The sequence below is a fragment of the Podarcis muralis genome, chromosome 5 (genome assembly GCF_964188315.1).
Source record: "Podarcis muralis chromosome 5, rPodMur119.hap1.1, whole genome shotgun sequence".
Lineage (NCBI taxonomy): Eukaryota > Metazoa > Chordata > Lepidosauria > Squamata > Lacertidae > Podarcis > Podarcis muralis.
This window is the reverse complement of record NC_135659.1, coordinates 5,345,923-5,360,292: the sequence shown is the minus strand read 5'-3', so window position 1 is coordinate 5,360,292 and position 14,370 is coordinate 5,345,923. Positions and strand designations below refer to the sequence as shown.

General features: G+C 46.6%; 1 long non-coding RNA gene across 2 annotated transcripts; it reads left to right on the top strand.

The window, feature by feature from the left end:
- The first annotated feature begins 200 nt into the window (after positions 1 to 200).
- LOC144327745 (uncharacterized) lies at positions 201 to 13,203 on the top strand. Of its 2 annotated transcripts, XR_013392833.1 has the most exons (4): positions 201 to 309; positions 1,089 to 1,247; positions 6,285 to 6,419; positions 7,895 to 13,203. It is a non-coding gene; the product is annotated as an uncharacterized LOC144327745 (long non-coding RNA). The 2 variants fall into 2 exon arrangements; XR_013392834.1 differs by lacking the exon at positions 6,285 to 6,419 and having other exon boundaries at positions 202 to 309.
- Positions 13,204 to 14,370: the final 1,167 nt, after the last annotated feature.

Sequence of the window (14,370 nt, the reverse complement as noted above, 5' to 3'; positions counted from 1 at the left end):
TCCTTCAAGTGCCAGCGCACATCTCCCGAAGCATCTCTATGTCCCACTAGGCGCAGTTAGCTCCGCCTAACTACTGGCGACGCATGCGCAGTCTGCCGCGACGCCGTTGGAGGCTAGTATGGCGGGGGCGGGGCAAAGGGGGCGGGGCCGCGCTCTTCTCCGCCACGCCGCCGTGCCTTATACTTGAGTAGCTCCGCCTAACTGCTGGCAGCGCATGCGCAGCTCTCCTTCGCGCCGCCGTTGGCGAGCAGCCTTGTGGGGCCGGCGGGGCGCAAGATGGCGGCGGTGCTGCAGGCGGCGTCTCGTCAGGTGAGAGTCGCGGTCGCGCGTGTCCCCTCCTGGGGGGCCGCCCTTTCCCCCGCGCCGGGGTGGCCTCGGCTGCGGGTTGTCAAGTTTCAGCCCCGTCAGAGACGGAGCCGCGCCTGGCGGGTGTTTCGCCTCCCCGCAAGCGGGTTGTTTTGTGCGCCGCCTTTCTCCCGAGAGGGGCTCGAGGCGGCTGACAGATCGGGAACGTAGAAAAGGCGACAATTAGAAAGCACACAGAGTCCTTTCCAGGCCTGTGCTCGGGTGGGGGGGGGGGTGAAGGACACAAGCGTCTCATTTCGCTTGGAGAGGTGTCAGCTGCTGTGGAGGTTGCCCTTGGGGGACAGAAAGCCGGGATTTCGTCCCGTGGGTTATTGGGCCCCAAACAGAAGCCCACACCAAAGTCTGTCTCCCTCCACGCCGCCAGAATAAACTCAGGAATGTAAATAGTCTTTTGCTTGGTTGCCTGTAGGAAATATTGTACTGCAGTGCCCTCTGCTAGCCAGGCATGCATTCCCCCTGAGTCACCCCATCGGGGTGCTACAAATTACAAACAATTGTGTCTCCAGGTGGGTAGGCTAGCAAATTATTTGTGGGCTCGCGCTTTCGTGGTCTTTCCCTCCCAAGACTAAATCTGGAAAAACGTTTGTCAGCAAATCAGGTAAAAGTATAATTAGATTTTTTAAAAGAACAGATGCACTGATGAATATCTGGACGCTTGCATCTGATTACTTGCACAAAATGTACCACACTTTGACCCCGATTTATTTTTGTTGTAATAATAGATCTTCCGCATCCCATGTGTTGGACAAGTAAGGGGTTATTATGTTGACTGGAGGATGGTACGTGATGTTAAGAGAAGGAAGATGGCTTTTGAATATGCAGATCAGAGGCTGCGGCTGAATTCCCTTAGGAAAAACAAAATTTTGCCCAAAGAACTCCAGGTAAGATGAAAATACTGTTTTAAGATATTCTTGATTGTAGCAATGAACCAGGCATCTCCTCCCCATCTACATCACAGATTCAAAAATATATTTTATTTCAGTATGATATAACCATTGTAGGTTATGAACAGGTTATGAATAGAATCATCTCCTGATTCATTTCCCACAGTTCATCCATTGCTTTTTACATACTTTTTTAGTCATTGGTTTATCCAATTTCTATTCTTCCCAGGAGCTAAAGTCCACTAAGCAAATAATAGTATGGAAGCAGCTAGCCAGATATGTGCAGTTACAGTATTACACAGAGGATCAGTTTGGAATGCAACCTACTGCTTGGGAATCCTGTAATTTTTTTTAAGTTATTGTGTCTTTGTTGTGGTGGGTTCCCTGAAGTGGCATCTATTATGCATTGAAAACCTTTCACATGGTGTCCTTCAGTTAAAAATTCCAGGCAGTTTTTTACTGGTTATTCTGTTCCAGACTGTAAAAGGTAAAGGTACCCCTGCCCGTATGGGCCAGTCTTGACAGACTCTAGGGTTGTGCGCCCATCTCACTTAAGAGGCCGGGGGCCAGCGCTGTCCGGAGACACTTTCCGGGTCACGTGGCCAGCGTGACATCGCTGCTCTGGCCGGCACGGAAACGCCGTTTACCTTCCCGCTAGTAAGCGGTCCCTATTTATCTACTTGCACCCGGGGGTGCTTTCGAACTGCTAGGTTGGCAGGCGCTGGGACCGAGCAGCGGGAGCACACCCCACCGCGGGGATTCGAACCGCCGACCTTTCGATCGGCAAGCCCTAGGCGCTGAGGCTTTTACCCACAGCGCCACCCGCATCCCGTTCCAGACTGTACTCTTTCTTAAATTTAAAAGGCATCATGAAAGCTCTTTTGTTTTCCATATGCTTTTAGAATTTAACTGTTGGTTGTTCTCCATAGTGATTCAGTCCTTTTACAAAATTCCTTTTTCTTTTTCTAAATGTATTGTCGTAGGTAGTATTTTTGTTGAGTACCTGTGTACATGTGGCATTTGAATGCTTCAGGAACAAACTGCTAATTGTTAAGGAAAACAACACTTGTGTTATAGTAATTTAAAGTCTTAACCAATTTATTACAACACTAGGGCTGACCTGCCCTCCGCCATTCCTCACCCATTAACTTCCTAGACCTTCCCCTTCCCACATCATGCAACTACAGTGATACCTCGCAAGACGAATGCCTCGCAAGACGGAAAACTCGCTAGACGAAAGGGTTTTATGTTTTTTGAGCTGCTTCGCAAGACGATTTTCCCTATGGGCTTGCTTTGCAAGACGGAAACGTCTTGCAAGTTTGTTTCCTTATTCTTAACACCGTTAATACAGTTGCGACTTGACTTCGAGGAGCAACTCATAGCACGCAGTGTGGTAGCCTTTTTTGAGGTTTTTGAAGACTTTGGTGATTTTTGAAGCTTTTCCAAAACTTTCCCGACACCGTGCTTCGCAAGACGAAAAAAATCGCAAGACAAAACTCGCGGAACGAATTAATTTCGTCTTGCGAGGCACCACTGTACTAAGATTGCTTTTCACATTCCCATTTCTGAAGCGGCTTCTCTCTCCAGTTTTGCAACCCTGCTTTGCACTCTTTTTTACCTTCGCCCCATGTCCATGCTTCTTCCCTCTCCTTTTGTGCAAGCAGCCTCGCACACAAACTTCCCACACAGTAACATCCTGAATCTACCTCCTCCTATGCACCCTTTTCATCTTCTGCCCAGGTATGAAGCCACCATCCCTTTCATCTTCCACCCTATTCCCTCGCCTCCTACTCCCTCTTTTTTCGCAAACCCCCTTGCACCCCCAATTTCATGGATCATGGAGCCCAAGAAAGTAAAATCTCTCACTGCCTCCATTTCTTCCCCTTCTATTTGCCAGGAGGTGATGGGACCAGTGGCCATGATCTTCGTTTTTTTGATGTTGAGCTTCAGACCATATTTTGCGCTCTCCTCTTTCACCCTCATTAAAAGGTTCTTTAATTCCTCCTCACTTTCTGCCATCAAGGTTGTGTCATCTGCATATCTGAGGTTGTTGATATTTCTTCCGGCAATCTTAATTCCAGTTTGTGATTCATCGAGCCCAGCCTTTCGCATGATGTATTCTGCATATAAATTAAATAAGCAGGGAGGCAAAATACAGCCTTGTCATACTCCTTTTCCCAATTTTGAACCAATCAGTTGTTCCATATCCAGTTCTAACTGTAGCTTCTTGTCCCACATAGAGATTTCTCAGGAGACAGATGAGGTGATCAGGCACTCCCATTTCTTTAAGAACTTGCCATAGTTTGCTGTGGTCGACAGTCAAAGGCTTTTGCATAGTCAATGAAGCAGAAGTAGATGTCTTTCTGGAACTCTCTAGCTTTCTCCATAATCCAGCGCATGTTTGCAATTTGGTCTCTGGTTCCTCTGCCTCTTCTAAATCTAGCTTGCACTTCTCGATCCACATACTGCTTGAGCCTTCCTTGTAGAATTTTAAGCATAACCTTGCTAGCGTGTGAAATGAGTGCAATTGTGCGGTAGTTAGAGCATTCTTTGGCACTGCCCTTCTTTGGGATTGGGATGTAGACTGATCTTCTCCAATCTTCTGGCCACTGCTGAGTTTTCCAAATTTGCTGGCATATTGAGTGTAGCACCTTAACAGCATCATCTTTTAAAATTTTAAATAGTTCAGCTGGAATATCATCACTTCCACTGGCCTTGTTATTTGCAGTGCTTTCTAAGGCCCATTTGACTTCACTTTCCAGGATGTCTGGCTCAAGGTCAGCAACCACACTACCAGGGGTGTACGAGGCATCCATATCTTTCTGGTATAATTCCTCTGTGTATTCTTGCCACCTCTTCTTGATGTCTTCTGCTTCTGTTAGGTCCTTACCACTTTTGTCCTATATTATGGTAATCTTTGTTAATTAGATTAGTCTTAATAAGGTTATGATTTATGTTTGTTTGTCTATTTGTCTGTGTGTTTAAATTTTTGTGAAAAAAACAATAAACAATAAATTTTTTTTGGGGGGGGGAGAAAACACTACATTTCCCAGCACCCCACAAAATGAGCCCTCAGCGCCCTAACCTGCTGGGTTAAGATATCGCCAAAAACCCAAGGTCAGCCGAATCATTACAAAGGGCGCTAAGCTGCGGGGGAAAGCCTCTGCAACGTTTGTCGAGAAAACACTATGTTTCGCCAAATGCTTGGAGAAGGCCCCATGTGACATTTGGCAGTGAAAAAACTACATTTCATGGCGCCCCACAATATGAACCCTCGACACCCTTACCTGCAGCGTAAAGATTTCGCCAAAAATATGACATTATCCGATTAACTCCAAAGCGGTGCTCCAGGAAGAGCCCCTGTAAAAATACGTTTCACAGCTCCCCCCCCCAAAAAAAAAACACGAGCCATCAGCACACTAAACATTAGTTTCAATATTTCGCCAAAAATCTGGGGTTGTCTGACTAACTCCAAAGCAGAGCCATATGCTGTAACAAGGCCCCATGCAACATTTGGCAGTGAAAACACTATGTTTTCCTGCACCCCACAAAATCAGCCCTCGGCGCCCTAACCCTCAGGATCAAGATTTTGCCAAATATCACCACTGGAGAGAGACCTGTTGCATAATGTAAAAGTGCTGTCTAAAATGTATAAGATATTATGGGAAAGGGATTCCTGCGCTGAGCACTGGCAAAATGGCCCGTGCAATGTTTAGCAGTGAAAACCGCACGTTTCACAGCGCCCCACAAAATGAGCCTTTGGCGCTCTATCCGAAAACCTGACGTCATCCAATTAACTCTAAAGCAGCGCCAAACTGGGGAAATTGCCCCCCTGCAACATTTGGCAGTGAAAATAGATAGAAGTCAGTGCTTTATACGGTTCAGCCATCAGGCGTAGCAATGCACAAAGATTAAAGCCACGATAGCCAGCTCTGAAAAGCTGGTGTGGTTTGTGTTTTCTGAGGCATAGCCATGAGGCTTGGAGTTAATGACTTGTAACACATCACAGTCATGTTGACACCATGAATCATGTTGACACGATTAAGCGCTTCTACGCATGCGCAAGTGGCAAAACACGGAAGTAACCCTTTCCGGTACTTCCGGGTCGCCGTGGGACCCAACCTGAAAAAAGGTAACATGAAGCAAACGTAACATAGGTATGACTGTACTGGAAGAAGCAAAGATCTCCCGTGTCAAAGCAATGATTCTTCAACATCAACTTCACTGGACTGGTCATGTTGTGCAGATGCCTGATTCTTGTCTTCCAAAGAAACTACTCTATTCCAAACTTTAAAATGGAAAGCGTAATGCTAGTGGTCAACAAAAGAGGTTTAAAGACTCTATCAAGGCAAATCTTTAAAAATGTAGTATAAACACCGACAACTGGGAAACACTAGCCTGCCAGTGCCCCAATTGGAGAACAGCTTTTACCAAAGGTGTCATGTGCTTTGAAGACGCTCGAACTCAGGACGAAAGGAAGACATGTGCTAAGAGGAAGGCATGCTTGGCAAACCCTCACAGTGATCAACTCCCGCCCGGAATCCAATGTCCCCACTGTGGAAGGACGTGGGGATCCAGAATTGGCCTCCACAGTCACTTACGGACTCACTGTTAAGACCGTGTTCGTGGAAGACAGTATTACTCGGCTACAAATGATCACCAAAGAAGAACAGTATTTGAAAGAATGGATTCCATATACAGTGGTACCTCAGGTTAAGAACTTAATTTGTTCTGGAGGTCTGTTCTTAACCTGAAAGTGTTGCAAGAGACTTAGTAGCTTTTTCTTCTAGATTCCATCTAAATTGCACGCAGAATAAATACTGACCTCTAGGGCTATGAAGTGGTGTTTGGGTAAGTTTATGGTTCTTCTGCTCCTGGTCACTCACCTGTCTGTGGTCCTCAAAGATTTCTTGGTCCCACAGCAGGGAGTAATCCAGAGCATTTGGAAGTTAATCCCTGTTACCTATGTTCCTCAGAGATAATATGATAGATGGTAGCTATCGTTAATCACCACTTAATTATCTCTGTTGACAGAGTCTCAACAGAAATGACTAACCAGCCACGATGCCTTCCTGGAACTCTCAGTAATAATGCAATTGTCCAAATATTGGAAATCCCTATTCAATAGGAATTGTTGGGTGTATTGTTGACGAGATCACTGCAGAACACGTGAGTAACATTTGGCTCTGTGCTACTCAAACTTTGGCTGCAAACCTGCATTCATTGTGATTTGTTTGCAGAGAGGTTAGATGATGAGGCAACAAAACACTACCCCACATTTTCCAGTGCATTTTCTTTTAACTTTTCTTTTCACAAGAAGTCCATTTGGGGGGAAATAGGGTTGTTCTGCAGGACTAGGTACAACCTGAATATGCTGGTATGTGATTGAACATTCCCTCCAGTACTTTGGCCACCTCATGAGAAGAGAAGACTCCCTGGAGAAGACACTGATGCTGGGAAAGATGGAGGGCACAAGGAGAAGGGGGCGACAGAGGACGAGATGGTTGGATAGTGTTTTCGAGGTTACCAGCATGAGTTTGACCAAACTGCGGGAGGTAGTGGAGGACAGAGGTGCCTGGCGTGCTCTGGTCCATGGGATCACGAAGAGTCGGACACGACTAAACGACTAAACAACAACAACAACAATTAACATTGTTATGTGACTTCCTTGTATCCCCCTGGTTGGATTTCAGTGCATATCATTTTAACGGTTTTCCAAATCAATATTCTTATAAAATTAACTTAATCACTTAACATCTTTCTTACTTCCCAGTTCAGTATTAAACATATTAATTCATCACATATTACATATTTAAATCCTACGCCTATCCGCTATATGCAAGCTTTTTCCAATTAGTTTAACTTAACATATTTAACTAAATAGTCATTAAATTTTGTCCATTCTTCCTGATACTCCTCCTCCTTCTGGTCAGGGACTCTTCCAGTCAGATCGGCTAGCTCCGAAAAATCCATCATCTTCATCTGCCATTCTTCCACTGTTGGTACTTCTTGCGTTTTCCAATTCTTAGCTAACAAAATTCTTGCTGCAGGTGAGTGTCCCACCGGGCGAAATGGGATGTACCCCCCCCCTCAAGCTCAGGATTCCAGAACTAACAACTGTCAGTTGGGAGGGACGGAAGGCAAGGACCCACAGCCCAGGTGGGGCTCGCTAGCTTGGAGAGGAGGTGTGCGATTCCTCAGCTGGAGTAGATGCAGGACAGTTGAGGCTCACATGCCTCATCACCGCAGAAGCTATCACTGGAAAGCTGTCCTGGCCAGGCCTGTGTCCTTTGGCTCCAGTTGGGAGTGAAACGGATGACGTCTGATTTTGGGCGAATTTTTTTAAAAAAAAAATAATTATGATTTTCAAGTTTATACATTTCAATAATTTTGCAGTCATTTTCACATTTCAAAACTTGACTTCCTTCCCCCTCTTTCTGCAGTTCCTTAAATTGACTCTTCATATCTTATGCATATCCAAATTACCTTAATTTCTTTATTTATGCATCTGCTTTAAATATATAATCTTATTAAACTGCAGGTTATTCCAATAATCCTGCCAATGTTCTTATCTGTTTACAGTTTGTAACTATTCATTAAACCATTTCCATTCTTTAATAAAAAGTTTGTTCTCTTGCTCCTAGAAATGGTCAGCATGCGACAGAGGCCACATCCTGGGAACGGATTTGACTGGCCACCTAAACCAAGTGAGGGCAGCCAAGGAGTCTCAAATGCTCAGGAACTTCCCCTGTGTGCCAAGACAGGCTCCAGCAGATTGAGCGGACAAGACCAAGCGTGGGCCCAGTGGTCAAGAAGGTGGTTTCTGCAATGCTGTGGAGGGAAGTGAGGGGCAGATGGGGCTCATCCACCTATAAAGATAGCCCAGCGAGGAGAAGGAAAACTCTGATCCTAATTTGCCTTGTGGGATATCTTTGGGAGCTGAAAAGGCTAAGGAGTAATCCCTACACAAATCTGGACTGGAGTCCCTCAGGCAGTTGGATGGCGCTGTTTACAACCCCTTCTGACAACTCCTGCAGCCCAACTGGTGCCTAACTCTGCTTTCCTTGGAGACACATGTTGTCATCTGGGAAGCCCAGGACCTCCAGACACACTGCCCAGTCTTGCTCCCTGGAGAGGTCACTTTGGGACTGCTGACACCGTTGCTTGACTTTGACCTCACCCCCGGAGGCGCACTCCATTGCTTCTCAAGACAGACAAATGCCAGCATTAAAAAACTATTTGAAAGAATTTTATTTCATTCACAAAAGACAATCTGGCATGTGATTAGGACAGTGGTTTTCAGACAACGGGTGACACGTTTATTGATCCAGTTTGGAAGTCTCTGTCTTGTCTTCGCACATGCGCAGTTCCATCTAGGAGCAACAACAAGGGAGGGAGCCAAACTGTCGACTCCTGCAGCGAGACTCAGGATTTCCACTCATGCTCACAAACGTAGGAAAAAGCACCGCCTAGGATAAAAGGATGATCACAGAATAGCATGTTTGTAAAGGAACTTGATTAGAATAATAATAATGATTTTATTTTTCTATTTGGGTTTGTGGGGAAGGGGGGGGACTGGGTCTTGGTGGGGAGGGAGATCTGTGCTGGAGCTGCTGGCCTCACTGCTGTCGCTGCCCGGAAGAGAAAAGAAGAGAAAAGATTTTTAATCTTTCCATTTATTATTATGTTGACAACCCATCTTTCCTTCAAGGATCTTCAGGTGGCTTACGCTATTCTCCCTTTCTTTAATTATACTTACTTCCTCATTCCATTTCTCTTCCAATATCTCTTCCTCCTCCTCCTCGCAGACCAGGGGGTGGATTTTAGGGGCACGACAGCAGGAGGCCAGCAGCTCACACAGCCTGCCGCACTGGCCATTCTCTCTTTCAACAGCCTTTGAGAACAACTGAGTAGGCATCTAGAGCGTCAACTGAACAGGCATGTGGATCAGCTAGTCACTGGGCACAGTCTATTCTTTTGGAGGGGGCTTTCCCCAGTTTCCATTTATAAGAAGTTTGAAAGGTTGCCTCTTTATAAAGTCTGTTTCCTTGTGATGAAAGACCACACTGGAGACTCATAGTGTTTTTGAAATATATAAAGGTAAAGAGACCCCTGACCATTAGGTCCAGTCGTGGCCGACTCTGGGGTTGCGGCGCTCATCTCGCTTTATTGGCGGACCGGTCACGTACAGCTTCCGGGTCATGTGGCCAGCATGACTAAGCTGCTTCTGAACCAGGGCAGCGCATGGAAACACCCTTTACCTTCCTGCCGGAGCGTTACCTATTTATCTACTTGCACTTTTGACGTGCTTTCGAACTGCTAGGTTGGCAGGAGCAGGGACCGAGCAACGGGAATTCACTCCGCCGTGGGGATTCGAACCGCCGACCTTCTGATAGGCAAGTCCTAGGCTCTGTGGTTTAACCCACAGCACCACCCGCATCCCTATTATTTATTTCTTTAGATACTTGGGTTTTGGGCGAAGGGAGAACTGGGTCTTGGAGCGGGGTAGAGCTGTACTGGAGCTGCTGGCCTCACTGCTATCGCTGTCTGGAAGAGAAATGAAGAGAAAAAATTCTAGATGCCTACTCAGTTGTTCTCAAAGGCTGTTGAAAGAGAGAATGGCCAGTGCGGCAGGCTGTGTGAGCTTATTACATTGATGACCCATCTTTCCTCCAAGGATCTCCAGGTGGCTTGCGTTATTCTCCCTCCCTTCCTCCCTTTGCTCACGCAGCCAATCTTTATAAACTAATCTAACCATGACTTGGTTCCCTATGTTTCTGAATCTTGAGGGATAGTAAAAGAAACAGAATGCAGAAGGAATTAGGAATCCTACTTATACTTTATATGAAGAAAGTTTCTTCATTACACCAGAAAACGTATTTCCTTTCTCACAAACTACCTCCTCAAACTAAATATGCTCATCTTTAATTTTATACTCCCTCTCCTCTTTTGTCCAGTTCTGCCCCTCCTTTCGGCGCTTTTCTTTTCTTGATTCTCCAATTAGTCCAGCCGTTTCTCCTAGACCACGCTACGCCATCTTTGCCATCTTTATAGGTTAGTGTTTAATATAAGTTCAATATTAAAAGTGTTGCCTTCTTTTTTACCTTTGTTTCCCAGTAACTTCCACCACAAACAGCGCTGACAATCCAAGTCTTTTAACTCAGTCTCTTTCGCTGGGCTCACGCCACTTCAAAGTAAAAAACAAGTTAAGTCCTTGAATTCCGCTTCTTTTAATGGGCTAGTACTGCTGCTGCAGAGTGAAATTTGAATCTGTCTTCCTTTTCTTACTGGTACTTGTTAGAGAAATCTTCGCTCATGGTTAAGTATAATGAGAAAGATTTCCAATATATTTAAGATAAAATCTCCCGCTCTTTACTCTTTATGTGCTAGTCTTTTGGGTCTGTTTCTGAGCAGTTCACTTTGTATAAATAAGTCTCACAGACCCTCTTCTCCTCAAGCTCTCCTTGTTAGCTTAGTCCAGTAATTAAGGGGATTGAGAAAGTGAGAGATTTTGCTGCCGTTCTTACCGTTTGGGACTTTGAGGCTTGCTGCTGAGGATTGCTCGTGTCCTTGTGTCTAGCTACTCTCTGTCGACTCACCTCCTGGTTAGGACGTGGGCTTTTTCGATGCTGCCGGACAATGTCAGCCCTGGACCACACCCAGAGCCTTTTGGGGGGTCGTGTAGCCTCCGCGTTGCCCCCCAAAGTTCCCTCTAACAGCTGCTAGGCGCGGAGAACCCACGAAGCACATCAACAACGGAGGGCGGAAAAACCGGAAGCCCTTACATACCAGGTTTGGGAGGGGGATTTAGTCTGCGATAGGCTTTTTCCGTAGGGACACGGGTGGCCCCAGAACCTAGGGCTTGCTGATCAGAAGGTCGGCAGTTCGAATCCCCGCGACGGGGTGAGCTCCCGCTGCTCGGTCCCTACTCCTGCCAACCTAGCAGTTCGAAAGCACAAAGTGGAAGTAGATAAATACCGTATTTTTCGCTCTATAGGACGCACTTTTTCCCCTCCAAAAATTAAGGAGAAATGATCAAAGCAGCAGAAATAAGAGATGATTGGATCCCTTTCTGAGCGCGAAGCATGGGTACCCCCAACAAAAATTTAAAATTCGGTTTTGTAATTTGGAACTAATGTGATTTGATTGGTTTGCTAATAAAAATTATTTTATTAAAAAAACAACAAAAATTAAGGGGAAATGTGTGTGTGTCCTATGGAGTGAATGCAGGCTGCGCAGCTAAGCCCAAAGCCAGAACAGGGAGAAGTAGCGCTGCGCAGCACTCCGTCTCACTGTTCTAGCTTGGGGTTAGCTGCGCAAAGCCTCCGCAGGGCAGCGGGGTGAAGGCACCCCGCTGCCCTGTGGAGGTTTCAAAGGCCGTCCCCGAAGCCAGAACAGCGAGGCGGAGCACTGCACAGCACTCCGTCTCACTGTTCTACCTTGGGGATGGCTGCACAAAGCCTCCGCAGGGCAGCGGGGTGCCTTCACCCCGCTGCTCTGCGGAGGCTTCAAAGGCTGCACTCCGTTGGCTTCAGGCAGCTATCTGCAAGGTTTCGGAGCACAGCAGAAGTTCCCACTGTCTTCCGAAGGCTTGCGGATAGCCGCCTGAAGCCTGGAGAGTGAGAGGGGTCAGTGCATACCGATCCCTCTTGCTCTCCTGGCTTCGCTTCGCTGGAGAGGTGCTGCACAGTTTTCCCTCTCTGTGCAGCGCCCCTTCAGCGAAGCGGGAGGAGAAATGGAAGGGGCTCCGTTTCTCCTGCCGCTTCGCTGAAGGGGCACTGAGCAGAGAGGGGGAGAAACCCCCCCCCCTGTTCTCTCCCTCCTATGGTCCGGTGTGTCCTATAGAGCGAAAAATACGGTAGGTGCCGTTCTGGCGGGAAGGTAAACAGCCTTTCCGTGCACTGCTCTGGTTTCGCCAGAAGTGGCTTAGTCATCCTGGCCACATGACCCAGAAGCTGGACGCCGGCTCCCTCAGCCTATAGAGCGAGATGAGCGCGCAACCCCAGAGTCGTCCGCGACTGGACCTAATGGTCAGGGGTACCTGTACCTTTACTTAGGCTTTTTCCAGATCTGCCTTACTGCCCTATGTTTCTAAATCTTGAGGGAGAGCAAAAGAAGCAGAATGCAGAAAGAATTAGACATCCTACTTACACTCAAGAAGAAGAAATCTTCATTTTGCCGGAAAACATCATTACTTCTCACAAACCACCTCCTTTCTCCTGAACTATCCTCAGATAGTTGCTCTTCCCAAAGTCCTCAGCCAAGTCACTCAGCAGGGGGACGTGTCACAATGGAGGACCTGACCCTGTTGCTTTAGCTACCTTGCTTAACAATGTGAATTGTTCCCCTTAACATTAATTTTTCAAATATATCTTCCAGTGGGTTTTTATTTTATTTATTTAGGAAGGATCTAGAGCTGGCTTCATCCAGCACGGTGCATTTCTGGACAGGACAGGAAATACCTTGCAAACACACACTTTTCAACATGGCGGTGTCACCAAGGAAAAACACTCCTGGCCTAGACTATGGCTGCTGTTTCTCAATTAATAGTAAAAAATGACCCTTCTCAACATCCTGTAATAATCTGTCCAGTATTAGGATGGACAGGAGCAGGACTTCACCCTTAGACCTCCTCATCCCCCTGTTTCTTTCTGTTTCTGCCCAGTGTCTTCTGCCAATCAACAGCTTTCCTTAGCTTGCAAGGAAGTGAAATGTTATGAGTTACTTGGTGCCAGACTCCCCTTTGCCATGAGTTTCTGGGTGCCAGGCACTGAACCCCTGGACACTGAACATCTGGGGAATTGATCTAAGCCATGTTTAAATGTACCCCAAGCTCTACATTTGATTGTTGGTTATTAAAAACTGATTGAAACCATTTTATTTCATTCACAAAAGAAATTTTGACATGTGATTATGATAAGAGTTTATATAATAAAGGTGACACATTTATTGATCCTTTTTGTAAGTTATTATTTGTCTAATGTATTTTATATATATATTAATCAGTAAGCGGGTGGGGTGGGAAGCAGTGCTGCATATGAAACTGGTGGATGGCTGTCATTAATCCAGATCAATTTCATAGAATCATAGAAACTTATAGCTGGAAGGGACACCAAGGGTCATCTAGTCCAACCCCCTGTGATGCAGCAATCTCAGCAAAAGCATCCATGGCAGACGGCCACCCAACCTCTGCTTAGTAACCTCCAAGGAAGGAGAGTCCACCAGCTCTCGAGGGAATCTGTTCCAACGCCAAACAGCCCTTACTGTCAGAAAGTTTTTATGAATGTTTAGTTGGAATCTCCTTTCTTATAACTTGAATCCATGGGTTCGAGTCCTACCATCTAGAGCAGGAGAAAACAAGCTTGTTCCCTCTTCCATGTGACAGCCCTTAAGATATTTGAAGACGGCTGTCAGATCTCCTCTCAGTTTCCTCTTTTCCAGCCCAAACCTACCCAGCTCCTTCTTCAATCTTAGTTTCCAGACCCTTGGTTGTCTTGGTTGCCCTCCTCTGCACACATTCCAGCTTGTCAACATCCTTCTTAAATGATGATGCCCAGAACTGGACACAGGACTCCAGGTGTGGCCTGACCAAGGTAGGAGAGAGTAGGACTTTGACTTCGTTTCATCAGGACCCTGGACTTCCATAGATGCAACCTAGAACAGCCTGACCATTTTCTGCTGCTGCACATTCCTTGTGGCTGAGGCTCAGGGTAACGCCCCCGGGACCTTTCAGTTCATGGTGTCCATGGAGGCGCAGGTCAATTCTGTGTCCAGGCCAGCTGTTGACCAGCTTCATCTAGTACGCAGGCTGAGACCCTACCTGCCCACAGACTGTCTCACCGGAGTGGTGCATGCTCTAGTTATCTCTTGCTTGGACTACTGCAATGCGCTCTAGGTGGGGCTACCTTTGAAGGTGACCCGGAAACTACAACTAATCCAGAATGCGGCAGCTAGACTGGTGACTGGGAATGGCCCCTGAGACCTACATTGGCTCCCAGTATGTTTCCGGGCACAATTCAAAGTGTTGGTGCTGACCTTTAAAGCCCTAAACAGCCTCGGCCCAGTATACCTGAAGGAGCGTCTCCACCCCCATCGTTCTGCCTGGGCACTGAGGTCCAGC